The sequence below is a fragment of the Sphaeramia orbicularis genome, chromosome 21, assembly GCF_902148855.1.
Source record: "Sphaeramia orbicularis chromosome 21, fSphaOr1.1, whole genome shotgun sequence".
In the NCBI taxonomy this organism is placed as follows: domain Eukaryota; kingdom Metazoa; phylum Chordata; class Actinopteri; order Kurtiformes; family Apogonidae; genus Sphaeramia; species Sphaeramia orbicularis.
The window spans coordinates 2,636,273-2,651,469 of record NC_043977.1 but is presented as its reverse complement, the minus strand read 5'-3'; the positions used below and the strand labels follow the sequence as shown (position 1 = coordinate 2,651,469).

Here is a 15,197-nt window from a genome sequence, read left to right as displayed (position 1 = left end):
AAGCAGAAAGTGAAGTCAGTTTTAGAGGTGATGATACTTCTGGATCCTTGACTTTTGGGTTAATATTGTCGATTAAAACAGGAAAACTGAGCCAGTTGATTCATGCAGATGTCAAACTCATTTTAGTTTGTTCGCCACATACAGGCAGTTTGACCTCCAAAGTAAAATAATAGCATAATAATGTACAAATAATAACTCCAAAATATTTCTTTTAGTTTTGGTGCAAAAAAGTACAATTAAAGCTGCAAACAGCATTGGTCAGGACCTCGCACTCGCCATTTTAATAAGGCTTTTATTTTGAAAACCCTACTGTGTGTGTGTGTGTGTGTGTATGTGTGATTTTTAAAAATGTGTGGTAAGGGTTTGGGCTGTGGAGTCAATGACAAAGTAGCGAATAACTGTTTTTGAGAAGTGTGTACTGTATCTTTTGTTGCTATGTAGAAGCCAGTACGACTAACACCCTCAGAGGAGATATTTTTTGAAGAATGGGAGTTTTTGGGCGACCGTTTTACTTTGAAAGGCAAATTGCTGTGTTCCTGTTGAAGTTAGCTCAAGGGTGTCAGTGTGTGATTTGTCGGCTCAATGAGACAAAGTTTGGCTTTGGTTTCATGTCTACATTCCTACTGTCTGCCAGGGCTGTTTTTGTGTACCTGGGTGGGGCTACAGAGCACATCTTGTTATCTAAGGGGTTCATTTTTATATTGGATCAAATTTTTCACCAGACGTGTCCTATGTGCTAAATTTGGTGAGTTTTTTGAGCATGTTGAGGGGTCAAAATCCAGTTTAAAGGTGGCGTTGAAAGCATAAAAACCAGACAAAATCCAGGGTTATTCAAAAAGAATGAACCGATTTGATGACGCGTTGCTTCAGTTCTCAAGCATCGTCATAGAATGAGTCAGTGACCATTTGAAAGAGGAGTTTTCTAAGGTTTGAACGGCTAACCTCGATGACCTCAAACATCCAATAACAACAGCAATCAGCTCAGTGGATGGTGATCTGCTGATACGAGTCTGGGAGGAATTCTCTTGTGGCATTGATGTCTGTGCTGCAGGTGGTGGACACACTGAACACTTGGACGACAGCAAATAAAAGTGGACTGTGAGTACACAAGAAAAACTATTGAGTATTTTTTCCAGAGACAAAAGTATTTTCCTCAAAAAGTGTAAATTTGGCTCTATATTGAGTTTCCAGAGCACTACCCAAAGAGTAACTTTTACTCTTTTTAGAGAGGGACCAAATGTTATCTGAGTAGAGTAAAATTTTCTTCAATTTGAGTAAATTTTACTCAGGCAAATTTCCTGTGCAGAATACTTGGGACTTGGCTGGAGTTTTCTATTGGTTTTCCTTATTAAAATATTGCCTAATGAAATCGGTTCATTCTTTGTGAATGACCCTGTACAATAGGGTTCTTCCCTGCAGGCAAGGCCCTCTCCTATGGAAACCTGACATTTCTTTAGTAAAAGAAGTGAAATTTTAACAATATTCTGCTTCAGATTAACATTTGCACACTGACAGATGGGAGTGGATCTACAAATACATGAAGTAACAGACATGTGGAACTGAAAAGTGTACATTTTAACTTTATGGTCAGTGTCTTCGGTGTAGTTTTTACACTTTGCAGATTCATCCTGTGGAAGTGATTGAACCCTTTGGGGGGTTGGTTTTGGCTCTTGGGCCGTATGTTAGTCATTCATTCATTCATTCATTCATTTATTCATTTATTCATTTATTCACATACATGTTAAATGATCCAAGTATAAGAACATTACATTTTGCATTTACATTATGTGAAAAGGGACACCCTTAGAAGCTGATGTGCTTTTGAGAGGAGCACAGACACAAAGAATAAATACCACATGTAACAATTAGGGCTGTGTATCGGCACGAATCTGGTGATACGATTCAAATCACAATACTAGGATCACAACATGATATATCACGATATATCATGATACTGTTAAAAAGGCAATTTATTTATTTATTTTTTGTTTTGTTTCTTTTTTTAAAAGATTATATCCAGGAAAAAATGAATTACACCAGAAATCTGCACAAATACTAAACACATTTTTTATTTGATCCCAACAGGATCTAATGTTCTATCACAAAATGTTCAAACTGTGTTCAAACTGAAATTCTGTTTTCCAGACATTCCAGTTTCAGATCCTGTTCAAATGTTCAGATTCTGTTAGTTCACAACTAACATCAGAACAGGATTGGAGTTCAATCCCAACAAAGGAACTAACATTATTTAATAAGAGTGTGAAATGATAATAAATAAAATATAGACAAACAAGAAAAAGGAATAAACAAAAATGAACCTCCACAATATCTGCATTTGAATAAATATCTAAAAATATCGATACAGTACTTTTTAATATCGATACAGTATTGTGAAATGAAATATCGTGATGTATTGCAGAACCGATATTTTCGTGCAGCCCTAGTAACAATAACGCAGCACATTTTACAGTAAGACAAACCCAACCCCCCCCCCTTTCAAGCATCCCCAGTCTCACACCCATCATCTGTTCATCAGACCCATCCAGCTGCACGTGTTGAGTTCACTGATGACATTCGTTGGCTGTCACTTATCGGTTTCCAAACAGGAGTGACCAAACCCAGTGAACGTGTTCAGCAGATCCTCCTTCCCATCGCTCCGTCATCTACGACTGTGACAGTACGTGTTTCCACTTCCTGTTCAGATGTAGGTGACTTCACCTTCACGCCAGCGTTGGGTTGTGACAGCGTCTTATGTGTTTTGATGCAGCCTCCGGTGTGCTGTGAATTTGAATGCGATGCGTTCAAAGAGTCGTCTGTCACAGAGAGAACGGGTGAGAAGGAGCAGATTAAGCACAGATGACTGAAGCCCACCGCCAGCCATTGTCTTTCAACTCAGCCCTCCACTCACACACTCAACGCTTCCTCTGCTTCCAGTGGCACCGTTCACTGACCAACGGTGCATTTGAATTCATTTCCCCCCAGGTTCGGCCGCCGTGGTGTCGATCTGATTATTACCTCCACCGAGGCGGAGATAAGAGCGGAGGTGGATGTGATGCCATCGCTCCCGTTTGTCCGTTCGTCCGACTTTCAGTTGGATTATGCAAAGTGTCCGCATCTGTTTGGATGGAACCTGGTGGAAGGGTAGGGGGCCGGACAAGTGTGGGTGGGGGTGGGAGGTATGGTATAACATTTATATCAGGTCTTATTTGTCTTCTTATTCCGATAACAGTATTTTATTGCGTTATTAGCGGTTTTCTGAAAACATGATTTCAGCTGTTTGCTCCATTTTTAATATGAGAGGGTTTATCTGAGCAGAGGATCGTTGTTTGTTGTGTAGAAAACTGTGTATTTATTAGGTTAAACCAGTGATTGTTAGTCTTTTTCTGTGGCCCCCCTTTGGAGGACCATAAACCTCCAGTCCCCCTTTGGAGGACCGTAAACCTCCAGTCCCCCTTTGGAGGACCGTAAACCTCCAGTCCCCCTTTGGAGGACCATAAACCTCCAGTCCCCCTTTGGAGGAACACAAATCTCCAGCCCCCCTTTGGAGGACCATAAACCTCCAGTCCCCCTTTGGAGGACCACAAACCTCCAGTCCCCCTTTGGAGGACCGTAAACCTCCAGTCCCCCTTTGGAGGACCATAAACCTCCAGTCCCCCTTTGGAGGACCACAGACCTCCAGTCCCCCTTTGGAGGACCGTAAACCTCCAGTCCCCCTTTGGAGGACCACAGACCTCCAGTCCCCCTTTGGAGGACCGTAAACCTCCAGTCCCCCTTTGGAGGACCACAGACCTCCAGTCCCCCTTTGGAGGACTGTAAACCTCCAGTCCCCCTTTGGAGGACCATAGACCTCCAGTCCCCCTTTGGAGGAACACAAACCTCCAGCCCCCCTTTGGAGGACCATAAACCTCCAGTCCCCCTTTGGAGGACCACAGACCTCCAGTCCCCCTTTGGAGGACCGTAAACCTCCAGTCCCCCTTTGGAGGACCACAGACCTCCAGTCCCCCTTTGGAGGACCGTAAACCTCCAGTCCCCCTTTGGAGGACCACAGACCTCCAGTCCCCCTTTGGAGGACCGTAAACCTCCAGTCCCCCTTTGGAGGACCACAGACCTCCAGTCCCCCTTTGGAGGACTGTAAACCTCCAGTCCCCCTTTGGAGGACCACAGACCTCCAGTCCCCCTTTGGAGGACTGTAAACCTCCAGTCCCCCTTTGGAGGACCACAGACCTCCAGTCCCCCTTTGGAGGACCGTAAACCTCCAGTCCCCCTTTGGAGGACCACAGACCTCCAGTCCCCCTTTGGAGGACCGTAAACCTCCAGTCCCCCTTTGGAGGACCACAGACCTCCAGTCCCCCCTTTGGAGGACCGTAAACCTCCAGTCCCCCTTTGGAGGACCACAGACCTCCAGTCCCCCTTTGGAGGACCACAGACCTCCAGTCCCCCTTTGGAGGACCACAGACCTCCAGTCCCCCTTTGGAGGACCGTAAACCTCCAGTCCCCCTTTGGAGGACCACAGACCTCCAGTCCCCCTTTGGAGGACCACAGACCTCCAGTCCCTCCTCAGCTCCAACACCATTATAACAGTGGTTCAGTTCTAACTGTTATTGACAGAAACATCAATATTGTATCAATACTTTTGCTTTTCCTTGAACAATTTGTTGTTCAAATTAAGAAAAACTTTTTCAGATTTTTGTTTGATTTTTGTTTTTTTATTTCTTTTTGTTTGAATAATCTAAATAAACTCACCCAGACTGCTCTGAGACAATATGTATCCAAATAAAAATAGTAAAGGTCCAAGTATCTCCAACGCTGACAATAAAGTTCCTTTTTTTAGTCCAACAAACACATGTTGGTTCCACAGATGATCATGTGACCAGTACCAGTGGGTCCATGAGCCCGTTTCCATTGGACATCTGAGAACAGAGAAGTCCAAACTGGTCCAAAACACAAACCTGTGTCCATGTGTCTCTTCCAGTCCTTGTCCTTTGTCCAAACCTAAACTCTTTGTCTAGTCTAGTGACAGATCACCATGGTAACAGATTGGTTTGGTGTCCGTCCATAAATGAGTCCAGGGTGCTCCAACTATCAAACATGAGTTCCATCTAGGGCTGCACGAATTTGGCAAAAAATAAAACCCCAATTTTTTTCTTCTAAAAACTCTATTTTCGATTTAGATTTTTGGGTAAAACTACAAAAGACAACAGAAGTCAGCATGTGGTTTTCATGAGCGGCTCGAAATGCAAAGCACTGCTCCGACCTCAAATCTGTGATGGTTTCACATGGTGGGTCCATAAAAGTGACAGCAGTGTAAGTCAGAGACAGGCGTCAGTCGTACGTAATACGAGTGATCCCCATGTGGTTATATTTAATATGTGTGCTGGAAACCACAGCTTACATTGGTGTCACTACTGCAGACCCATCACAGATTGAAGGTCCATGGTCATTACATGGAGTTCTGTTAAAGACCGCTCTCATGGATAGGGGGAGGAGCCTACGGTAGCCTGGAGGCGTGGCCCAGAGGCACAAGAGAGATGAAATAGATTTGACGATTTCCCTTTTTTGCCTAATTTAAACATCCGATTTCGATTTAAAATGGATTAATCGCACAGCCCTAGTTCCACCTGATGCATGTTCTAACCTGAAGAACAAAAAAACACCCAGGAGTGATCCCATGACCCCCCTGGGAAGACTTCACGCCCCCCCTAAGGCGCCCACCCCCCAGTTTGACCAACACTGCTGTAGTAAAACATATTTCTTTTCATAGTAACACTTTCCTTGTCAGCGTCTGCTTTAGAAAATAATGTCGTATATTCAAATAGGTAGTCCTGTCTCTGACTAATTGTGTCGTTGCGCTGTGACTAGACCAGTGTTTTTCAACCTTGCGCCTGGAATTCAAATGGGGTCGCCTGAAATTTCTGGTAATTAATAAAAAAAAAAAATTAAAAAAAAGACAAAAAAACCTGACTAATATAAATCTGTGTTGAGTTGACAGAGCCAATCCCAGTCCATAACAGACAAACTGTGGTTGTGAAACTGCAGCACTGTGGTTCTGTTTGTGTGTTAAATGTTCACTGTGGTCAGTTTCAGATGCTGCAGCTCTTTCATAATTCATAGTTTCAGTTCTTGTTTGTTCAGTATTAATTGTCCTCCTTGTAAATCCCAGCTGGACTGACTGGACAGATCCTGACCTTTAATCTACACCTGGATTTACTGCCTCTGTCCACAATAATAGACATTATACAGACTAAATGTCCTCTAACATTAACCTGGATTTGAAACAGAGGATAGAACTGATTGCACTTTATGTATTTATCATATTTTAATTGTGTTTTATTGTGTTTAAATGGTATTTTAATTGTATTTTATTTTTACTTTGCACTGTAAAGCACTTTGTGACTCTGTCTGTGAAAAGTGCTCTATGATTAAAATTTACTTACTTAAAAAATATTACAGGATCAAAAACTAATTAATTTTAGCAAAAAAAAAAAAAAAGTCTTAGATTTGAATGTCCGGGGTTGCCAGAAGTTTGTGATGTTAAAATGGGGTCAGGAGTAAAAAAAGGTTGAAAACCACTGGACGAGACACTCAGTGGTTCCTCCAGGACGTAGTGACTGTTCAGTAGTGCAATTCAAGGTTATTATCGTTTACGAAAACTAACGAAAGGACGAAAACTAGAATTGAAAAAACATTTTCGTTAACTGAAATAAATAAAAACTGTAATTAAAAGAAAAAATGGTAACTAACTGAAACTGTATTGTGTGTTTACAAAACTAGCTAAAATGGATAAAAATTATGGATAAAATTCCTTTAGTTTTCATTTTTGTCAATGTTGGATTGATACGAAAGCAATTAATTAACCTCCAGCAATTTTAGCTGTTGGTACCGATAAGACTTCATGGTCCGTCACATGGTTTAGAGTCGTCTTCTGGTCCAGACTCTACCTGGAAACATGGAGACTAAAGCAGCAGAGTCCTGTCTGGGGTTTATGTGAATATGACGGCAAAGAAGAGAAAAGATATACATAAAAAAAACTAAAACTAAACTAAAAGTAAGCATTTAGAAAAAAAACCCTAAAACTAATAAAAACTGGCAAACCTGCTGTCAAAACCAATTAAAATGAACTGAATTAGAGAAAAAAAGTCAGAACTAAATAAAACTAAACTATAATGAAAAATCCAAAACTGTTAGAACCTTGGTGTGATTCCTGCCCCGTCGGTGAGTGTATCCATAATTAAGGTCCCATTCAAAGCAGAACTGCGTATGGATTACTGCACTAAATGGACGTGGCCCCAGCACGTGGATACTGTATGGAAAAAAGCTCATCAGAGGATGGATTTTTACCGTAAGCTTTGCAGTTTCAAAGTGGATAAGACTTTTATGAAAGGTTTTCTTCTGGTTTTATTGAGTCTGTGCTGACCTGTTCTGTGGTCAGCTGCTCTGGGCTGCTGACCCTGCTGACCCAGGGCATCACTACGGTGACCAGACTGTGTTGGACCAGAGGTGGACTCTGCAGAAGGCTCCGTCAGTCCTGGATGATCCCAGTCATCCCCTGTATGATGCGTTCAGGTGTCTTCCATCAGGTCGCAGATTCAGTGTTCCTACATGTCGGACCAATAGGATGAGGAATTCTTTGGTTCCGGTTCCGTTGTTCTGCTGAATAGCTCTTTGTAATGTTGGCGCTGTTGTCTTTAATGGATTATTTATTGTATTTATTGTTGGTTTGTTGTCTGTGTCTGCTGGCTGTAGAACAAACTACCCCTCGGGGAGAATAACGTTTACCTTGACCTTGACTTTGACCTTGAGCACGCCTCCGGTCAAAACAAAGAACGTTCTCCTTCAGCTGGGTCAGTGGTGGAACAAAGGGGGTCTTTTGTACATGTTTTTTGTTCTCACTGGGGTAGTTCAGTTAATTTGGCTGAGTAGAGGCTTGAGTAACAACAGAAGATGACAGGCAGAAGGGTGTGGTCAGAGTCAGTGGAAGCCTTCCCTCCTCACGGCCTCTCTACAGTGGGACAGCGGCGTCTCTGTCAGTGTCTTTGTCTACATGCACATTTTGCTGCTGCACAGGCGTGCGTTGTTAGCTCGCAGTAATTTGGGATTTCATTACAGACTCATCAGCCGGCGAACGGAAACATCTAAATGAATCTGAAACATAATGGAACCTCCGACGGCTTGAATGTAAACAGTAACAGTCAGGGTGATTTTGTCGAACAGCCCATCCATGTGGGCGCTTCATTGTTCGACGCTTTAGACCTATTTTCTCCAGCGCTGTGGGTGAGCCAGACTAAACACTTATGCATGTGTGCGCTGAATAGAGAGCAGCAGAACACACGTCTGTACTAGAGCTGTGTACCGCCAAGAATCTGGTGATGCAATACCAATCACAATACTAGGATCACGATACCAGATATCACGATATATCATGATATTGTTAAAAAGGCAATTTTTTATTTGTTTTTTTTTTTTTTTTTAAATGATTATTTCCCGGAAGAACTGAATTACTCCAGAAATCTGCACAAATACTAAACACATTTTTATTTGATCCCAACAGGATCTAATGTTCTATCACAAACTGTTCCTGTGTTCAAACTGACATTCTGTTTTACAGACATTACAGTTTCAGATCCTGTTCAAATGTTCAGATTCTATTAGTTCAGAATAGGGATGTAAACAATTAATCGACTAACAATTAATTGTCGATAAGAATTTGCTCGATTAAATTATTAATTGTAGGTTAATTGTCCTTTTCCGCCCATCTACACCTGTCCGAAGGCTGCCGGTTTGTCCACGCTGCGACACTGTGGCTGGGTTAGCCAGTCATTGAACCGGATCATGGTGTTGATGAGTTAGAATGTCTGTATGGACATGATGGAACCAAACACAGACCGATCGTCTATTTATGTGAGCGGTGCACCCCCGAATAAATACACGCACAAATGCGGGGGCGGTATCGGAGCGTTTTCCCTGGAGGTCGGTCTAGTCCACGGTCAGTGAGACAGAAGTTGAAAACATCCTCCAGGCTCCTGATCCGGGCCACAGGTATGTCGAGCATTTGTGAAGCTTCAGGAGGAAAAGATAAATGAGCGAAAAGTTTCACTTTCACTTCTGCGGGGGCACAGACTGCACCGCCCTGTACCCCCATAGTATTAGAAGTAGGACGGAAAGGGACGCATGCACATGCACAATTACCAAACACACACCGGCGAAACGCACGCGTGCACCCCCCCATTCCACACCGCCACATCAACAGATGAATCCCACAGGAAACACTGACTGTATCCAGTGGTTCACTAAATCAATCATTAGTGAATATGACATGTTTTTATCATGAAGTATATAAACAATATTTAGCTTTTATTCTTATAGACTGTATTGAAAAAGAAATTCAGGTTCTCAGGAAAATCGACGCTTATCAATTAATTGTTAATCGATCGATAAGGGTGACCAACTAACGATTAATGAATTAATCAATAATTTGCATCAGTAGTTCAGAACTAACATCAGAACGTTATTTTAGTTCAATCCCATCAAAGGAACTCCCATCTGCCTCTCAGACAGTAAAAAGTGCTTTTAGGATGCTTCAAATAACCATTATTCAATAAAACAGTGTTAATAATAAATAAAATATAAACAAAAAAGAAAACCAAAATGAACCTCCACTATGTCTGCATTTGAATAAATGCCTAAAAATATCGACAGTACTTTTTAATATCGATACAGTATTGTGAAATGAAATATCGTGATACATTGCAGAATATTTTCCAACAGCCCTAGTCTGCGTTGGGTTTGAAGGAGCAGGTTTGAAAAAGTGCTGTTTGCATCGGTGTGTGGAGTCAGTGTTTGTCAAACCATGCATTTGACAGATAGTCCTGAATCTGGGCCAGATCTGGACTGGCCTTCAGGACGCATCACAAACAGAATGTAACATCAAAACATAATGGGCTGAGGTAGAGGAGCACTCTACAGTAGATACGTCTGTCCCACCGTCCTGTAATGCAATCACGAGTCCTGTTTCATAATGTTCGATGAAGCTCTGCCCTTTTTATGGATCGGATCCAAAATCTAATGAATTCATCCTTGGCCCATGCCCTTCTCTTTCCTCCAGGTTTCATGGAAATGTGAGGTCTACTTTGTTCAAATCCTAAGTAAGTAAATTTTATTTATAGAGCACTTTTCACAGACAGAGTCACAAAGTGCTTTACAGTGGAAATATAAAATAAAACACAATTAAATACCATTAAAAATAAAATAAAGTACTTTTAAAATACAACTAACATATGATAAATGCATAAAGTGCAACCAGTCTGTAGCTGATGCACAAACCAACCAACAGATGCCAGTTTGGGAGATATTAGTCATTTTGGATACAATAACCTTACAGTCCTGTTGCTACGGCCGTGATGGTTGATGGGAAGTGCAGTATCACACTGCATGATGGGAAATGAAGTTAAAAACAGGAACGACACACCTTTTTTTTTGCATGTGTATGCTTCATGGACACATCCACAATCATTTATACACATACATAAATGTTAATATGTGTAAGTAAATGTAAATATGTTTGCATATATAATCTTTATTACTATTCATGTTATTGTTCTATAAAATAGGACGACCATGAAAAACACTGATCTTCACAAATCACTCTTCTGTTGTGTTTCACACTGCAAAGTCTATGTTTATACGACATTATTCATGTAACACAGATTCACAAATTACTTTTTTTTCTCTTTCAGTGAGCAATATTGACACCCCTTTTTTCTTTAAAAAAAAAAACAAAACAAAACGGTGTCCTTTGTTCCAATTATGTCCTGTGTAATATGTTATGAGTGTTCTGAATAAAAATTTGAATGAAAAACCAACAACAAAAAAACAGGAACAACACGTGTACTAACTTCAGTCCCTAGATATCGGTATTAATATATTAGTTGTTAAAATTTTAAAGAATGATTTACCAGACAGTTTTTAAGTCAGTGCTTGTATAGATCGACTAACATATTTTCTCTGAAGTCAGTTTATTTATTTCATTAGTTTGACCTCATTAGCTGCTGCACACCACAGCAGCTGCTCTTCCTGGGGTCATTAACAACAGAAAAACAAAGCACCACAATTTCCCACCACTCACTCAACAAACAGCATGTACACACACTCAACACAACAACACGAAAACCAAAATTCAACACGCACACAATGCCGCACCAAGTCAGCTCTGCCCAGCATCTAAACGACCACATCTAGAACCCAGGGTTCCCACAGCTCAACGCACTAGTGACATCTTCAAGATATAGAACATTGTAACCCCGTAAAATCAAGGAGGACGCAGGACACCAAGAAATAGTTTGTTTGGCTTTTTACTGGCACATGGTGTACAGCACAGACAGAGAGAGAGTCACATGACATGCTCCTCCTGCATATATCGCCTTCCTGCCAGGTACCCCACACCTGGAGCCTAGAGGGGCGGCCATGGCTCAGGTGGTAGATGGAGCAGGTTGTCCAATAACCGAAGGGTTGGCGGTTCGAATCCTGCTCTGTCCATGTGCTGTTGTGTCCTTGGGCAAGACACTTCACCCTCCTTGCCTCCAGTGCCACTCACACTGGTGTATGAATGTGTATGAATGTTTGGTGGTGGTGGGAGGGGCCGTAGGCGCGAATTGGCAGCCACACTTCTGTCAGTCTGCCCCCCCCCCCCCCCCCAGGGCAGCTGTGGATACAGATGTAGTTTAGCACCACCAGAGGGAGAATGTGAGAGCGAATGAAGAATGGATCAATAATGTAAAGTGCTTTGGGTGTCTAGAAAAGCACTATATAAAATCCAATTCATTATTATTATTATTATTATTATTATTATTATTATTATTATTATTATTGTTATTTTTAGAGCTTAATACTGAAAATAAGAACTGATAATCAAACAGCTGTTCAACAAAAATGATCAATAAATGAAAAGCAATGTGATGTGTGTATTTTGGAATCAAAAACACACAGGAGTTGAGTAAGAATTATTTATTGTGTTACAAAACATTATGGACAATAATTTTGCTCTCTTGTAACAATCAAATTGTGCCCATGTTTTCACGCTCATTGGGTCGCCATTTGATCAGTTTTTGTCTGATTTTCTTCAAATTTGGAGGATTGACAGATCTAGTAATAAGATGGACAAAGAAACATTTTGGGAATGGTTTTGAGGGGATCTGTTTGAAATATTGATTAGTAACTGATGCAAATATACTTGTACACCTTGACTGTGATCAGGCCAAAAGTGCATTTTGCATTTTACAGAAGTTCTGAATAGTTTTGATGGCAGGCTGAACAGACTTTGTGCTTCGACCTTCTGTTTGTACAAAACGGCCTTTTCTGCCCCAGTGCAGCTGAGATGTGCAGCCTAGTTCAGCGGTTCCCCTATCAGGCCCTGGCTGCTGGAGATGTGATAAGTCAGTGTAGCAGGACTGTGTGGATGTTTCTGCGCTGTTGGTTTCAGAGTACATTGTGAAAGTGAAATGAGATGAGATGTGCTCACTCTGCATCCTATCAATCTGCTGCTTTTCTGATGGACTTCTCCACACGCACCAGCCGTTCTGAACACAGCCGCAGCTTTATGTGTGGAGTCGGACATAATCTGACTGACATCACAGCCTTTTGTCGACTCTAGAAAACAAACTATTGCGGTGATATGGTGGAGATTAATATCCCATTATCACCATTTTTACTTCTGCTTAATGATGACTGTTGTGTTTATATCTGTAAATTATGTTCTCTTTCATCTATATACATGTGTTTGTCTTTGTTAGTTGGTTTTCGTATTCTGAGATCCAGATTGGGTTGGTATGGGGGTCACCGCTGGTTCTGGGGGGGTGGGTGTTATACTTTGTGTGTCACAGAATCTTGTATTATAAAATGTGAATTTCTTTCTTTTTCTTTTGTATTGTACTCCTGAGATGCACAATGAAAACAAATAAATAATTGATCAAAAAAAAAAAGAAAACAAACTATTGCCTTCTGTACGTTTACTTCAGAAACAGAGCCGTCCTCCTGCCTCGTGTCTTTGTTCAACTTCCCTTTTGCAGCCTCAGTCTTTTCAAAGCTGCTCATATTGTGTTTGTTTAAAGCTTGAACAGACTATTTGTTCTCACCGACACATGCATTGTCAGACAATCCGTCGAATATTCAAACAGTACACGTTCACCTTGCCTTGAGCTGTTTGCAAGGTGTGGCGAGTAGATACTGATGCAAAGCGAGCAAGAGAGAAGTCTTGACCTGGAGCGTGAACTGAGGCGTAAAGCGGGCTTCGCGCATGTTTTTGCCACACGAACGTTTCATAACACTCAAGTGGAGGATTTGGATTGGTTTGAAACGGGAATAATGACGAGAGAAAGTGCAGAAGACACGAGCCTGTTTCTGCGTTAAACCTCCAGCCATGTTGGCGACTTCTGGCCGTCTGTAAAGCTGTGGTGTTGAACTAAGTGAGGCCTGAACCGGCTCCAGCTGGCTCTGGGTTCATGTGGTGCCGTTTCCCCCTCGTGCTGATTTCCACCTGTTTTTTAATGGTGTTTGTGTGTTTTTCTTCTTCCACTCATACCTTTTTACCCACCGAACTCATCATAGAATAGATTTGGTTCCATCACAAAACACATTCAGTAACAAAATGTTCTTCACTTAGCTTTGAAAAAACAATTCTGTAGAAATTTTGCCAAATCATAAAGTAAAACATTCAAGAAGCTTAGAATGCCCACGTTTATTTTCTTAACACTTTTTTTTTTAATGTTTTATTTATTTTTTATAATTTTATTTGTGGATTTTCAACAACATAACATGGGTGTATCATACAGTGTGTACATTTTTGCTGTCCTTAACCCTTTCATGCATTGTGGTCACTCCAGTGGTCAGTTCTTCTCCAGCTGTTCTCTTGTATATTCATAGGTTTTGTTTTAGTTCCATATGAGCCAAGACAGTGGACACTTATGCAACATCCCATAATACACTGCAATTCATACCATTACTATAACTTTGCTGTTCTTGATAAACCTGATCTGCTGTAACATTTTTAAGTGTAAATCAGTTGTTATTTGTTAAACAAAAAGAGTTGTTTTTTGCATATTATACGAGGTAATAACTAGCATTAGAGTATGTTAAAATGTGAGAAAACATCAAATTAGCAGCTTTAAAAATGTTTTTATTTCATTGTTTTCATTTTACTTTCTGATATTGGGTTTTAAGTACATATTTCTTTACTTAAAAAAATTAAATGCATGGACATTTTTGTAACTCCATGAAAAAAAAAAAAAACTCGATCGCAATTTTTTTATGCCTAAGGAGGTATAAAAACACTCCAGAAAAAATATCTTGACTAAGGTTCTCATAATTCATGCATGAAAGGGTTAACATAAGGCCCACCTCCAACTTAGAGATAAACATACACGTTTGATTTTGTTTCAAATCTTTATTTTTGAACATGTAGATGGTGAAATCAAAACAAAACCAACCAACAAAATATCAGTAATAATACATAAATGGTTGATAAGTAAACAAAAGAGAAAAGAGAAAAAAAATAAATTAATGAAATTAAAATAAATAAAATTAAACATGCTCAAAAAAGAGTAGGAAGAAGTAAAAACTTATATACTCCTACCCCCAATCTCATGTATATATATGTGTGTGTGTATATAAAAATCTCTCTCTCTGCATACACATAGTATTTACACAATTTCCACATGCGAAAATATAGCAAAAGCTAAAATAAATCAATCAATCAATCAATCAAATAACATTAAATGAATAAAATGAGTGACAATAAAGAATGAATAATAGAACTCAAATATGTAGAGTACCTACAGTTCTCCAGGTGGTGTTTTGGTGTTTCAGTCCTCACATATGTTTGTGTGTCTTGTACTAAAGGCTGCCATCCTTTATAGAATGTTGCAGTTGATCCTGTTATCGTACGTCTCATCTTCTCCGTATGTAAAAACCTCATGAGGTCTGCAGTCCACTGACCATGTGTGGGAGGGGTTTCCTGTTTCCTCCTCAAAAGTATAAGACGTTGTGTGTAAGTAGAGATGCACATGCAGTAGCATTTAAATAATATTTAAAATATGAATGTTTGGAGGAGTTCGTCCAAACAGTGCTGTGAGGGCTGGTGGTGTAAAGTTAATGTCATATACTTTTGAAAATGTAGTAAATATAGATGTCCAATAGTTCTGAAGGTT

General features: G+C 40.5%; 1 protein-coding gene across 1 annotated transcript in view; it reads left to right on the top strand.

Annotated features, from left to right (window-relative positions):
- The window catches only part of stxbp5l (syntaxin binding protein 5L), a 354,919-nt gene that overhangs the window by 118,069 nt on the left and 221,653 nt on the right, over positions 1–15,197 (top strand). The gene's annotated exons all lie outside the window — the stretch shown is intronic.